This window comes from Heptranchias perlo, chromosome 15 (genome assembly GCF_035084215.1).
Source record: "Heptranchias perlo isolate sHepPer1 chromosome 15, sHepPer1.hap1, whole genome shotgun sequence".
Classification (NCBI taxonomy): domain Eukaryota; kingdom Metazoa; phylum Chordata; class Chondrichthyes; order Hexanchiformes; family Hexanchidae; genus Heptranchias; species Heptranchias perlo.
In genome coordinates, this window is record NC_090339.1 from 59486863 (window position 1) to 59502235 (window position 15373).

The following is a 15373-nucleotide window of genomic DNA, read 5'->3' on the forward strand; positions in this document are numbered from 1 at the left end:
TATATACTAAACGGTAAAAATTTAAAAGCAGTAGTGGAGCAGGGAGACTTAGGGGTTCAGATACATACATCTTTGAAAATGGGACAGCTGGTGCTGTAAATTTAAGCGTATGGAATCCAAGTTTTATAAATAGAGGTACAGAGTATAAAAGCAAAGAGGTAAAGCTAAACCTATACAAATCATCGCTTAGGTCAGCTTAGATTTAAAGTGATTGTCAAAAGAACCAAAGGCGACATGAGGAAAAACGTTTTTACGCAGCGAGTGGTTATGATCTGGAATGCCAGAAAGGGTAGTGGAGGCAGATTCAATCGTGGCTTTCAAAAGGAAATTGGATAAATACTTGAAAGTAAAAAATTTGCAGAGCTACGGGGAAAGGGCAGGGGAATGGGACTAGCTGGATTGCTCTTGCAGAGAGCAGGCATGGGCTCGACTGGCCGAATGGCCTCCTTCTGTGCTGTAACCATTCTATGATTCTAGGTTACTGGGCTGCCGTTAGAATATTGTGTCCAGTTTTGGGCAGCTGACTTTAGGAAAGAGGTTAAGGCCGTTGAGAGGGTGCAGAAGAGATACACTAGGGTTGAGATGCTGGTTGATGAGAGAGTAACTAGAAGCCATAAATTTAAAATTATCATCAAAACTGCAAAGGGAATCTTTGGGAGAATTTTCTTTTATGCGAAGGGTTATTAGGACATGCTGTACCAGCAAAAGTGATGGAAGCAGAATCCATATTAGCTTGAAAAAGTGGATAAATATTTGAATTTTTTTTTTAAAAGGGCATGGGAATAGGGCAGGTGAGTGGGACTGAGTGAATAGCTCCTCAGAGATCTGGCATGGAGACAATGGGCCAAATGGCCTCCTTCTATGCTGTAAAATTCTGTCATTCTAGGACAGTGGGTGAATTCACTGCTCTTTTTTAAATGGTGCAATGAGATCTTTAATATCCACCTGAACCAGCAGGCAAGGCTGTAGCTTAACCTTTCATCGAAAGCCCCTCTACCAATACAGCACTCTCAGTGAGGTATTCATTTACACGCTCAAATCCTGGATTATGTTCTGGGTTGGGAATTTAACCCACGGGCTTCTAGCTCTGGCAATAGGTGGTGAATTGGGTATCAAGGCGCAAACTGACCCTGCAGGGAGGCGGAGTGAGACTCCTCCCCCAGGGAGTCTCACATCACTTCATCCTGGGGTCAGGTCACGCGTGACTTCAGCTTCGGGCCTGGCCTCTTGCGCATCCCCAATTTCCATCGCTGCACCATTGGCGGCCGTGCCCTCAGCTGCCTAAGCCCTGAGCTCTGGAATTCCCCTCTTAAACCTGTCCGCCTCACCCCCTCCTCATTTAAGATGCTCCTTAAAGCCTACCTCTTTGACCAAGCTTTTGGTTATCTGTCCTGTTATCTCCTTATGTGGCTCAGTGTCAAATTTTGCCAGATAACTATGAAGCGCCTCGGGACGTTTTACGACGTTTAAGGCGCTATATAAATGCAAGTTGTTGTTATTGCATTTACATTATAACTGCAGCTCTGGTGTGAGGAAAACCACTTTGCACCAACAGCACCGCTATAGTGTGAATGCATCCAGAGTGAGTGTGCGACCAACTGAATCAAGGTGATAACTTTCTTCTCCGTGCATCGGAGCTAGGTCAGTCAGCTTGTTAATTTATGTCAGGCCAGAATTAGACGGTTGACTTTATCTTGACTTTTATTCCCTCGGCTAGCTATTATTAGTTGCCGGGCAATTCAAGATAAGTGCTTTGTACTTATATACAGTTAAGGCACAGTATTTTAAAAAAAGCACTTGAACACTTGGAAAATTAAACCATGGAAGCAGGTAGGAATTGAGTTCCATCTTAATGTTATGCAACTGCAGCTTGTACTTGCGGATGCAGACAGACACTAGCCATTCAGCTGTATAAGAGCGTAGGATAATTTTTTATAGGTCAATTAATTACAGAGCCAAAATAAAAACAATTTGAAATTAGAACTTTAAATCAAGTTTTATTGTGAGTTATTTAATTTCCTAAGTGAAGAAATGGAATTAATCTTTCTTCAGTTTGCAACAAAAGTCAAATATAAGAGAGCAAACATTTGAACCAGGAATTTATAGTCACTGCATCCATGCGCACAGTGATTTAATTGCCATTCTCAAGTTACTTCAATGTACTTTTAAAAATCCAATTAGTTCCTGCCGCTGTCTGATTCTGCTGTGTTGTCTGATGTTGATGGTCTGCTGCATCGCTTTGTTCACAGGAAGATGTGGCTTGAGATCAAAGGCATATTTTGCTCTTCTGCGGGTTGCCTTAGAGTTTGAATACCTTATTGATTATTCAAGTGCATTGACGTTTATAGTCTACAAAGTCACTGTACAATCTGAGTGCACGTGCGTGCAGGAAGAGTGAATTGGTACATTCTGGTTTCTCCGCACGCCTGTGCACGTACTGAGAGTGGGGCAACGTCAGGAGGTCGAGGCAGCTTGATTGATCTTGGTTTCTAGGGTGCAGCTAAGCTTAGGGACGGGGCAGAGGAAAGACCCCTGTGTCCTCTGGCCTCTGAGTCAGAAGGTTGTGGGTTCAAATCCCACTTTAGAGAGTTGAGTACAAAAATAAAGGCCTCCCATTCTGAGGGAGTGCTGCATTGTCGGATGTGCTGTCTTTTGGATGAAACTTTAAACCGAGGCTTCGTCTGCCATCTCAAAGAGATGGGGAGTTCTCCCTGATGTCCTGGGGCCAATACTTATCCCTCCACCAACATCACTAAAACAGATTGTCTGGTCATCATCATATTACTGTTTGTGAGACCTGGCTGTGTGCAAATTGGCTGCCTCATTTCCTACATTACAGCAGTGACGACGCTTCAAAAGTCCGTCACTGGCTGTAAAGTGCTTTGGGTGAGTTGCTGCGCTGGGGGGTAGTTTCTTCCCGTGAACGGCCCCAGATTGATTACTTGGAATTGGAAAAATGCCAGAGACCAACATCGCTTATTGTGATTGAGTTATGTCCCTCAAGTGCTTCAACCATGTTTGTTGTTACTGTTGCATTCTAACTATAGTCTTTATGTTTAAGTATGGCTATAAGGAGCTGTATTGCTTCTTAAATATGGGAGAATCATACCCATTCGATCAAGGACAGTTCACAGAAAGCATCAGCAGTGACAATTGGGGCAATTTTAACTGGGAACGAGTTTCGGGCAGGCTGGGGTGGGAGGGGGGTAGGTAGAGTGTCAAACCCACCCAATGTCATCTGTTTGCGGCTTGGACTATTTTAACTTCAGGGCCACATTTGCATCCTGCTGATGCATGCGATAGGCAAACTTCCCTTGCGCTTCTCTACACTTTAAATATAGCTTGTACAATGTATTAACCTCTTACATTATATGTCAGGTAAATTGAATGTAAAGCAAGATAAATATTCCCAGATTATACTAAGGTCAGCACAGCAGAGCCTTGACCTTCTGTGCTGTGACCAGAGCTTAGATATGCAAACCGTATATTGCAATATTCATATGTACACCCAGCATGTTAACCTCCATCTGCAATGACTATTACCTCAAAATTGCATGTTTATTCAATTGCAAGTTTTGTCATGTTTAAAATTGAATTAAGCTTGTGCCACCTTAGCTAGCTGGTAGCACGGTTGCCATAACGTCACGGGTATAGGTGCCATCATTTGGATAAAATGCTAAACCGAGGCTCTGTCTGTCTGCACAGGTGGATATAAAAGATCCCATAGCACTATTTGAAGAAGAGCAGGGGAGTTCTCCCAGTGTCATGGCCAACATTAGTCCCTCAAACAATACCACTACAAACAGATTAACAAGTCATTTATTCATTTACTCTTAGTGGGACCTTGCTGTGTGAAAATTGGCTGTTGCATTTGTCATATAGCAACAGTGACTACACTTCAAAAATTACTCCATTGGTCGAAATGTGTTTTGGGATGTCCTGAGGATGCCATGAGTGTAAGGCAGGGTTGAAACCCCTTGAGCATTGTGAATTTAAAACCTACTGGACCTTTGGACATTGCACCTGGATTCTGGAAAGCTTTAACATTGCCCCTTTTGAATATTTGGCCACAAGTTTAAAACTGCAAATATGCAGAGGCTTCGACAAGCTTTGGTTTACAAAATAACTGATAAGATACCATTCAAAGAAGTTTAAAAAACTACTGAAGCAGCCGTTGTGAAGCCACGCAAAGCCGTGGGAAAGAGTCAGGTCGCCATGGCAGCACTGATAATAGGGGCCTACTACATCTCGTAGTGTCTGGAAAACACATGAGACCGGGTGGATGCGGTAAGGATGTTCCCAAGGATGGGTGAAACTAGAACTAGGGGGCATAATCTTAGAATAAGGGGCTGCTCTTTCAAAACTGAGATGAGGAGAAACTTCTTCACTCAGAGGGTAGTAGGTCTGTGGAATTTGCTGCCACAGGAAGCTGTGGAAGCTACATCATTAAATAAATTTAAAACTTAAGTAGACAGTTTCCTAGAAGTAAAGGGAACTAGGGGTTATGGGGAGCAGGCAGGAAATTGGACATGAATTTAGATTTGAGGTTAGGATCAGATCTGCCATGATCTTATTGAATGGCGGAGCAGGCTCGAGGGGCCGATTGGCCTACTCCTGCTCCTATTTCTTATGTTCTTATGTTCTTATGAGACCATTGCACCTGGTGGTAACTGGTGTGGCTATCAACTATTGAGGCCTGTTCATGATCAATGCATAGCAACATTGGGTGATTGGACAAGATGGCAACTTTCTCTAATATTCAATGCCCCACTGAGCAAAAAAACAACATAGAAAGGAGGCTTTGTGGTAAATCCGACACTGCAGTCGGGTGACCTAGAGGGAGGACATCCAACAACAACAAAGGAAAAGACTTCAAAAGCAATGAGAATTGATCACTCTCTTCTGCCTCGATGAAAAAAAACCCCTTGGTTTTAAGGTTATATGTATTACTTGATTTGCTTGCTGCTTGTGTGAACTTTTTAAGTCATTAAATAATCACTTTTGATTCATGAAACTACCGTGAGGGTGACTGCCTTTGTTTGACTATTGTCCAGGTTCAAGAATCACTGGAAAAGTAGGCATTTCCTCCATGGGGCACCACATAAATACAAGTTTGTTCTTTCTTTTACAGGAGTACAATCAATTAAACTTTAGAGAAATATTTGCAGGGCTATGGTGAAAGGGCAGGGAAGTGGGACTAATTGGATAGCTCTTTCAAAGAGCCGGCACAGGCACGTTGGGCTGAATGGCCTCCTTCTGTGCTGTATCGTTCTACAAATTTCGACAAAAAATTTGTAGACATAAAGCGGGGTGTATTTTTCTCAGTTCTCTATGTTGACAAGAGTGTAAGGGATAGAAATTCATCGCGGGCAATGGTGCAGAATACCCAGAGGCTGGGTATTCTGCGGTGAGTGACTCACCTCCTGACTCCCCAAAGCCTTTCCACCATCTACAAGGCACAAGTCAGGAGTGTGATGGAATACTCTCCACTTGCTTGGATGAGTGCAGCTCCAACAACACTCAAGAAGTGCGACACCATCCAAGATAAAGCAGCCCGCTTGATTGGCACCCCATCCACCACCCTAAACATTCATAAGAACATAAGAACATAAGAAATAGGAGCAGGAGTAGGCCAATCGGCCCCTCGAGCCTGCTCCGCCATTCAATAAGATCATGGCTGATCTGATCCTAACCTCAAATCTAAATTCATGTCCAATTTCCTGCCTGTTCCCCGTAACCCCTAATTCCCTTTACTTCTAGGAAACTGTTGATTTCCGTTTTAAATTTATTTAATGATGTAGCTTCCACAGCTTCCTGTGGCAGCAAATTCCACAGACCTACTACCCTCTGAGTGAAGAAGTTTCTCCTCATCTCAGTTTTGAAAGAGCAGCCCCTTATTCTAAGATTATGCCCCCTAGTTCTAGTTTCACCCATCCTTGGGAACATCCTTACCGCATCCACCCGATCAAGCCCCTTCACAATCTTATATGTTTCAATAAGATCGCCTCTCATTCTTCTGAACTCCAATGAGTAGAGTCCCAATCTACTCAACCTCTCCTCATATGTCCACCCCCTCATCCCCGGGATTAACCGAGTGAACCTTCTTTGTACTGCCTCGAGAGCAATTATGTCTTTTCTTAAGTATGGAGACCAAAACTGTATGCAGTATTCCAGGTGCGGTCTCACCAATACCTTATATAACTGCAGCAATACCTCCCTGTTTTTATATTCTATCCCCCTAGCAATAAAAGCCAACATTCCGTTGACCTTCTTGATCACCTGCTGCACCTGCATACTAACTTTTTGATCTTCTTGCACTAGGACCCCCAGATCCCTTTGTACTGCAGTACTTTCCAGTTTCTCGCCTTTAAGATAATAACTTGCTCTCTGATTTTTCCTGCCAAAGTGCATAACCTCACATTTTCCAATATTGTATTGCATCTGCCAAATCTCTGCCCACTCACCCAGCCTGTCTATATCCCCCGTAGGTTTTTTATGTCCTCCTCACTCTCCACTTTCCCTCCCATCTTTGTATCATCTGCAAACTTTGATATGTTACACTTGGTCCCCTCCTCCAAATCGTTAATATAAAATAATTCACTCCCTTCACCACCGGCGCACTGTGGCTGCAGTGTGTACCATCCACAGGATGCACTGCAGCAACTCGCCAAGGCTTCTTCGACAGCACCTCCCAAACCCGCGACCTCTACCACCTAGAAGGACAAGAGCAGCAGGTACATGGGAACAACACCACCTGCATGTTCCCCTCCAAGTCACACACCATCACGACTTGGAAATATATCGCCGTTCCTTCATCGTTGCTTGGTCAAAATCCTGTAACTCCCATCCTAACAGCACTGTGGGAGAACCGTCACCACACGGACTGCAGCGGTTCAAGAAGGCGGCTCACCACCACCTTCTCAAGGGCAATTAGGGATGGGCAATAAATGCCGGCCTCGCCAGCGACGCCCACATCCCATGAACGAATAAAAAAAAACGGGCAGTATCGTATTGACCACCTGTTCTTTGATTGGAGTCAATGGAACTGAATCGGGCAGGACATCTAATGGGCAGCCAATGCAATATCGAACGCTTAGAATTATGGTCCAAGATGGATTTCTACCCCGAAAGCAGGGACATTGCTTTATAATATTGACTTTTTTTGCTAAAAAAAGTAAATGGAAATATACCCCCAACTGAGTTCTTCGTTTTATTTCAACAAATTAGGAAGGATGAGAAAAGAAAAAAAAGATACTTTTGTAATTATTGATCATTCACAAAAAGCATTGATTCTACGTGAAGCTGATGGAACTCCACTCAACGTGGGCTCAGTACCTTCAAACGAAGATTGAAGCGAAGAAAATTGACGGAGAAAATGTTTTAACCTGCGATTGAAGTTTCTGGAGCACTATTATTGATTCTGGTACCAAACTATAGAATGAGACCGTGCAGAAGGAGGCCATTCTGCCCATCATGCTTGTGCTGGATCATATTATTGTCATTAAGAACATAAGAACATAAGAAATAGGAGCAAGAGTAGGCCATACAGCCCCTTGAGCCTGCTCCACCATTTAATAAGATCATGACTGACCTTCGACCTCAACTCCACTTTCTTGCCCTATCCCCATATCCCTTGATACCCTTAATGTCCAAAAATCTATCGATTTCAGTCTTGAATATACTCAATGACTGAGCATCCACAGCCCTCTGGGGTAGAGAATTCCAAAAATTCACAACACTCTGAGTGAAGAAATTTCTCCTCATCTCAGTCCTAAATAGTTGACTTCTTATCCTGAGACAATGCCCCCTAGTTCTAGACTCTCCAGCCAGGGGAAACAGCCTCTCAGCATCTACTCTGTTAAGACGATACAGAGGCAAACAACAAAGATGATTCTGGATATCAGAAATTTAAAATGTAAAGAAAAGCCAAGGAAGTTGGGATTGTTGCCTTTAGACTTAAGTAAACCTATTCGAATTTTGCAGATAATGATGGAGATTGACAAAGTTGATTCTGTCAAATTACTCACTACGGTTAAAAATTAGGACATTACGAGTAGGAAGGGAAATTAGGAACATAGGAACAGGAGTAGGCCTTTCAGCCCCATGAGCCTGCTCTGTCATTCAATTAGATCATGGCTGATCTGCACCTCAACTCCATTTACCCGCCTTTGCTCCATATCCCTTGATACCCTTACCTAAGACAAGTCTATCGATCGCAGTCTTGAAAGCTCCAATTGCCCTAGCATCCACAGCCTTTTGGTGAAGGACTTCCAGATTTCTATTACTCTTTGTGTGAAGAAGTGCTTCCTGTTTTCGCTCATGAATGGCCTTGCTCTATTTTTAAGATTATGTCCCCTCGTTCTCTTATTGGGAAGAATAAGGGCGCAGAGAAGACCATTGAGGTGGACAGTATAAATTGGCTCAAGAGGCAACTAGATGTGAAAGAAGTGATTGAGGAATGTGATGAGACTTAGAGCTTTCAAGAAGTGATGAGGTTGTTGGTCTTAATTGGATTTAATTAATTAAACTTAACTGGACCATCCACATAAATACTGTGGCTACAAGAGCAGGTCAGAGGCTGGGTATTTTGCGGCGAGTGACTCATCTCTAGACTCCCCAAAGCCTTTCCACCATCTACAAGGCACAAGTCAGGAGTGTGATGGAATACTCTCCACTTGCCTAGATGAGTGCAGCTCCAATAACACTCCAGAAGCTCGACACCATCCAGGACAAAGCAGCCCGCTTGATTGGCACCCCATCCACCACCCTAAACATTCACTCCCTTCACCACCGGCGCACAGTGGCTGCAGTGTGTACCATCCGCAGGATGCACTGCAGCAACTCGCCAAGGCTTCTTCGACAGCACCTCCCAAACCCTTCACTCACTCACCTGACGAAGGAGGTAAGCTCCGAAAGCTTGTGATTTTCAAATAAAACTGTTGGACTATAACCTGGTGTTGTAAGATTCCTTACATTTGTCCACCCCAGTCCATCACCGGCATCTCCACATCATGGCTACTATCGACACCTAAAAGGACAAGGGCAGCAGGCACATGGGAACAACACCACCTGCACGTTCCCCTCCAAATCACACACCATCCCGACTTGGAAATATATCGCCGTTCCTTCATCGTCGCTGGGTCAAAATCCTGGAACTCCCTTCCTAACAACACTGTGGGAGAACCGTCACCACACGGACTGCAGTGGTTCAAGAAGGCAGCTCACCACCACCTTCTCAAGGGTAATTAAGGACGGGCAATAAATGTTGGCCCCGCCAGTGACGCCCACATCCCATGAACGAATAAAAAAAAATGACCTTATTCTATTCCTAAAAGTATTTACTTTCTTAAGTATGCACATAGATGATGAAATACTCAAATTAGCATGATGGTTCTTATACTGTTAGGTCCAAGGAAATGACATCTTTGGAAAACAATCAGCTAGGGTTGATGTGATAGATAAATAATTGGGAATGTGAGAAGGGATAGATATTTTGGGTTTCATTTTTGAGATCAAGGAGGAAGTATGTATAACTTTTCCCCAGGAGATTAACATGTGACGTAGTCTATAGTAGGTTAGATTGAATGCTGTGAAAGGACTGGACTGAATGGCTCTATGCTGTTCCTTGTTCCATACATTTTTATGTTCCACATCAAAAGCAGTCATTAAATTGACCTGCAAACTTTGTTGGCTGCATGCAGTGACACCACTATTCCCGGCCAGAATGGAGATGATTGGGTAATTCCCCCCATCAATAATGCCTGGAGACAGCACTGCTGTAAGTGCCTGAGATTGATTTTAAGCGCATAATTTGTATTATGTAACTATCCTCCACTCACTGCATTTTGCTGAAAAATAATTTTGCTTTTAACGGGAGAAGTTGCTTCAGTTTCGGTCATGAGTTCTGTTTGCTGCAGTTCGTAGAGACTCTTTTTAAAGGGACTCTGTAAATAAACTTTGTTTGCTTTGCTGTTTGCTTTGTTTTCTGAGAGTCCTGCCGTAAGTCCTGCCCTGCCTCCAACTCATTGGCTGACACAGTGGTGTCAATAGACACGTCGAACGTTGTTTGCTGTAAGTACTTGCTGCATGCTTTCTGACTTCCTGTCTTTATCAGTTACCAGGGAAGTTCTGTTAGTATGCGATATTCCAAGATTTGCCAACAGATCAATTTAATGGCAGAAAACTTGTGAAAAAAAGCCAATTTCATGTAAATTGGCTGCAGCATCGACCCTTCAAATGTATCAACAAGATTTTTCTGGATGACAAAGGACTTAATTTTATCCACTTCATGAAAACTGATCTACTGAGACACTCAGAAGAGGCAGAAAATAATCATAGTACAAAGCCCTTTTAGGGCTCCTTAAAGCAATTAGGATGCAACTAAATTAAATTGAATGTACCAATTATTGACTGATTTTACATTTAAAAAAAAGCGAAACGGCTTAGTTTGAAAAGCAGCACGTGTCATTATTTGGTTACACTGCCTCAACAAGTGCATTTTAATCATGATAAATGTTTGCAGCTTGGACCTATTAAATACTTCTTTCTAAAACATTAGTTAGCTCACTGTTGCATCCAACTGTGCTATTTTAGTGTTGGCAGTAGTTAGCATGAATATGCTAATGCAATACTTGACAAGCATTCAACGCTGATGTATTCTGCCGGAGAGCCACAGAATAATTTCTGTAATCCCTATAAAGGCATGAGCTTCGTAAACACTGAAAATTAATTAACATGAAACTGCACCTGAGCTTCCGCTGCAATTTTGGAAAGTCTTTGTGCACACAACAGTTCAAAAGCATTCAATATAAGATATAATTTGAACCATGAATACACCTTATATTTCAAAAACTGCAAAGAATATGCATTGATGAAATGACTGAATGATTAGGCACCATTTATTAAATCAAAAATAGATGTTTAAGCCTGTAACACAGGCTTGTACACATTGTATATTAAAATGCTTATTGATATTTTTTGTAGATTAAGATTTCAATGTATTTTTTTGTAAAGGACTGTGGTGCATTCTATAGGGGAGTCGTGGTTACGGTACTGTGCTAGTAACCCAGAGCTTGTGAGATCAAAGCCCAAAATAGCAAGTCGTGAAATTGAATTAATTAAATTATAGAATCATAGAAAGTTACAGCACAGAAGGAGGCCATTATGGTCACAGTGTGGGGAGAGAGCGGGAATATAGCATTGAGATAGAGGATCAGCCATGATCATATTGAATGGTGGAGCAGGCTCGAAGGGCCGGATGGCCTACTCCTGCTCCTATTTTCTATGTTTCTATTCGGCCCAGGGTGTCAGTGCCGGCCGAACATGAGCTATCCAGCTTAATCCCACTTTCCAGCACTTGGTCCGTAGCCCTGTAGGTTACGGCACTTCAAGTGCACATCCAAGTACTTTTTAAATGAGTTGAGGGTTTCTGCCTCTACCACCCTTTCAGGCAGTGAGTTCCAGACCCCAACCATCCTCTGTGTGAAAAAACTTCTCCTCAGCTCCCCTCTAATCCTTCTACCAATTATTTTAAATCTACCCGGACTGTCTACGCCCCCTAAACCTGGTACATTGTACTAGTGCCATTAAAAAAACCGTGGGGGTGAATTTCCTTGGAGCTGCTCTCATTCCACTGCCAAAACATAGAATTTACACCACAGAAACAGGCCATTTGGCCCAACTGGTGCATGCCACAGCTTAAGTGGACGTTCGGTGGAAACCCCGTTTACGAGTGTGAATGGGGTTTTCAGTGAAGTTACAGCAATGGGGCGGGAGAATCTCCGGAGAAAGTCCCCTCCCCATGTAATCTGGTTTGTAGTGGAAACCGAACAGGTTCACCAATGTCTGCTCGACATGTATCTCCAGTCCCACCCAGTGCAGTTGACTCTTAACTGCCTTCTAAAGTGGCCTAATGAGCCACTCAGTTGTTAAAACACTTGCTAAACAGTCTCTTCTCAGGCCAATCAAGGATGGCCATTAAATGTGGCCTTGTCAGTGTAGTCCACATCCGGAGAATAAATTAAAATAAAAGGATATCAACACTGGAGTGTGTTGCATTTTGTTTGTCACCCAGTGAGAGCTTCAACAACTCCCAGGTTTAGTATTGGCCAGAAGCAAACTAAAGCTCCCTCTACTCTGAACCAATAATGTGTCTCAACACAAATCTTTGGATGAGTGTGAAGTTTCCATTTCCAACACAAGACATCTATTTGCAGCTGGAGATAATTAACAACACCCTTTGTTTTATCTTGAGAGGAGGTGAATGACCAGCTATTCTGCTTTTTGGAATGTTGGCCAGGACAACTTGCTCCTCTTCTTCGAAAAGTGCCATGGGACTTTGTTTGCATCTACCTAGGCAAGTGGATTGGGGTCTTAGTTTATCCAAAGACAGCAACAATATGGCACTTCCTCAGTACTGCACCAAAGTATCAGCCTAGATTACAGGCACAAGTCCTGGAGTGGGATTTTGAACCAACAACCTACTGGCTTCAGAGCCCTGGCTGCTACCAACTGAGCCAAGCTGATGTATAGAAATAGTTCAACAGTGCAGTAAATGAGCTAGCATTAGAAAAATGCAGTTCTCTTCACTCTGTAACTTCAGGATCTTGACGAGTGATGACCGAGTTAGATCCTCACCATTGTACGACTTCACATTAGAGCCGATATTGTGAGGGTCCCTCAACAATATAGGGACAGTTCCGTGACCCCACACTGGTGTCCAGTGAGATTCCGATGGGGAGAACTCCGCTCAACAATTAGTCTTTTAAAGTGATTTCAATGTGTTGATTGTCACCATAAATGACACCAAACCAAATATCTTGTTTTGTTCCCCTCTTATGAATTTATATGTAATCACATCCCCAATAAGAGCAGCTGTTGATGTATGATGGTGTGAGGCATAGATAGAAAAATTATGTCGAGAATATATTAAGCTGGAGTTAAAGATGACAATCATTTATCTAGTGACTCAAGGTTCAATTTTGTAGAGAAAGGAAATGGCTCTGACATGCAATAAAGGCTGAAGCAGGTGCAGACATCTTTGTTTTCACTGTAATCGCAATGACTCAATTAGAGTGCTGTTTGGTTTTTGATGGTATTCTCAATGACATGCACCATGGTGACAGGTTCAGAGAGTATAGCAGGGATCCAGGGTTCAGTTCTGCAGGCAAGGAGGATTAAGAAAAATTGCTTCTCCATCTCAGGGAGAAAATGGAGTAATAAGTTTATTATACAGAGGCGTTCCAGCTCCATAGACTAAACTTGCTTGAGTAATTAAACGCGGCCTGGTAGATTTCATGCATCCTCGTGTGAGGTGGAAAAAGTAATGAAAGAAAGAAAACAGATCCAATTTCATCAGATTAATGACTGAGAGAAGCTTTTGGAAAAATGACCTCATGATGAATGATCTCAGATGAATGAATTGGATTCACTTCGCAAATTATGGTTCATTCTGATCTGAACCAAAGCATGTTTGGAACAAGAACTAAATAGATGGATTGACTTTTCCCACTTATCATTTTCAGAACTGTAACAAAGTTTAGCTAAGAAAATATACTATTTACTAACAGTTGTCTTTCCTGTGTCTCTGGTGCTGCTATGGGCTTTTTTGCAATGCCCTCTCCCAGTTACATCAATCTTACGCTGACCCTTCTATCCATTCCATTGAATGAGGCAGCAGAGACAGGTGCAATAAACAAATCTAATGATAGCAGCCACTGAATTCTTGACGGTGTTATATCAGCCCAATTTAACATACAGTATGTGCAAAGTAGCATTATATTAAAATAATCAGACTCTCAGCTGCCTTTATGCATATTTTTTTTTGCAGTGTTATTTTTACCATCTGTCAATTGCCCATTTTACTCAGCTCACTGTAAAAAACGAGGGCCTTGACAAACGATTCTTCATTTCTCTAATATACCACTAGGAACAAAGACCTATCGTCTGATACTCATGAGCTTAAAAGGCAAAGCTTCTTAGCAACAACAACTTGCATTTATATAGCACCTTTAACGTCGTAAAACATCCCAATGCACTTCACAGGAGCGATTATCAAACAAAATTTGACAAAGAGCCACATAATGAGATTTTAGGATAGGTGACCAAAAGCTTGGTCAGAGAGGTAGATTTTAAGAAGCATCTTAAAGGAGGAGAGACAGATAGAGAGGCGGAGGGGTTTAGGGAGGAAATTCAGAGCTTAGGGCCTAGGCAACGAAGGCACGGCTGCCAATGGTGGAGCGATGAAAATCGGGGGTGTGTGCCAGAAATAGCAACAGTGGAGATCTGAGAGTGAGTAGCAGAAATTGCAGAATGCTATGAAAAATGTAATTTAGTACGGTACAGCTATAAAATGTTTTTAGATGCGGGCAAATCTTTGGGCCTAGAAATTGAATCCATTTGCTCCAAGCTAACAATAAAAATCCAAGAACAGAAAGGGCACATCCACCACTCAATCATCTTATGGGCTTCTTTTTTTCATGGCTCTTTAGATCCTATAATGTTAACTCTTCCAGGCACAAACTCTGACAAACGTATCGACGAAGGATTGCCAGCTACTTGAATCAGCTGATCAACCATTTGTTTCAAAGACTGCAATATTCTGAAGGTACCAAAGTCCTAAAAACATAAGAGCATTGTATTCTGAAGAGTACAGTCTTTGTAATGGAATGTATTCACAATTATAAGCAGAGAGCACCAAATGCAATTGCTGCCTCATGTTTGGTGGGCTGGAATACCGTTTAATCTGCAGGTTAAATCTGCAGGACTGGTAGTCCAGGGTCTTGGACTAATGATCCAGAGAATGTGAGTTCAAATCCCACTGTGGCAGTTTGAGAATTTGTAATTCATCTAAAAGTTCTGGAAATAAAAAGCTGGTATCAGTAAAAGTGACCCTAAAGCTGCTGGATTGTCATAAAAACCCAACTGGTTCACCAATGTCCTTTAGGGAAAGAAACCTGCCGTCCTTACCTGGTCTGGGCAAATACGTGTCTCCAGTCCCACACCGCTGATGTCGTTGAGTCTTAAATGGTCTCTGAAGTGGCCAGTTCTATCCAAACCGCTACAAACCACACGGACTGCAGCGGTTGAAGGTGACGGCTCACCACCATCTTCTCAGGGTAACTAGAGATGGACAATAAATGCCGGCCTTGCCAGCGATGCCTACATCCTGAGAATGAGTTAAAAAATAAACCCATTCAGGTCGCTGGTGCTCTACGAATTAAATGTAAACCATATCTGACTGTTCTTGTTCAATTTCACTGATTTTTTTTTTTGCAGGCTTGCCTCCATTAGTAGTACTATTGCCTTTGAGTCAGAAGGTTGTGGGTTGAAGGACATAATTTAGGTTGACACTGCAGTGCAATACCAAGGGAGT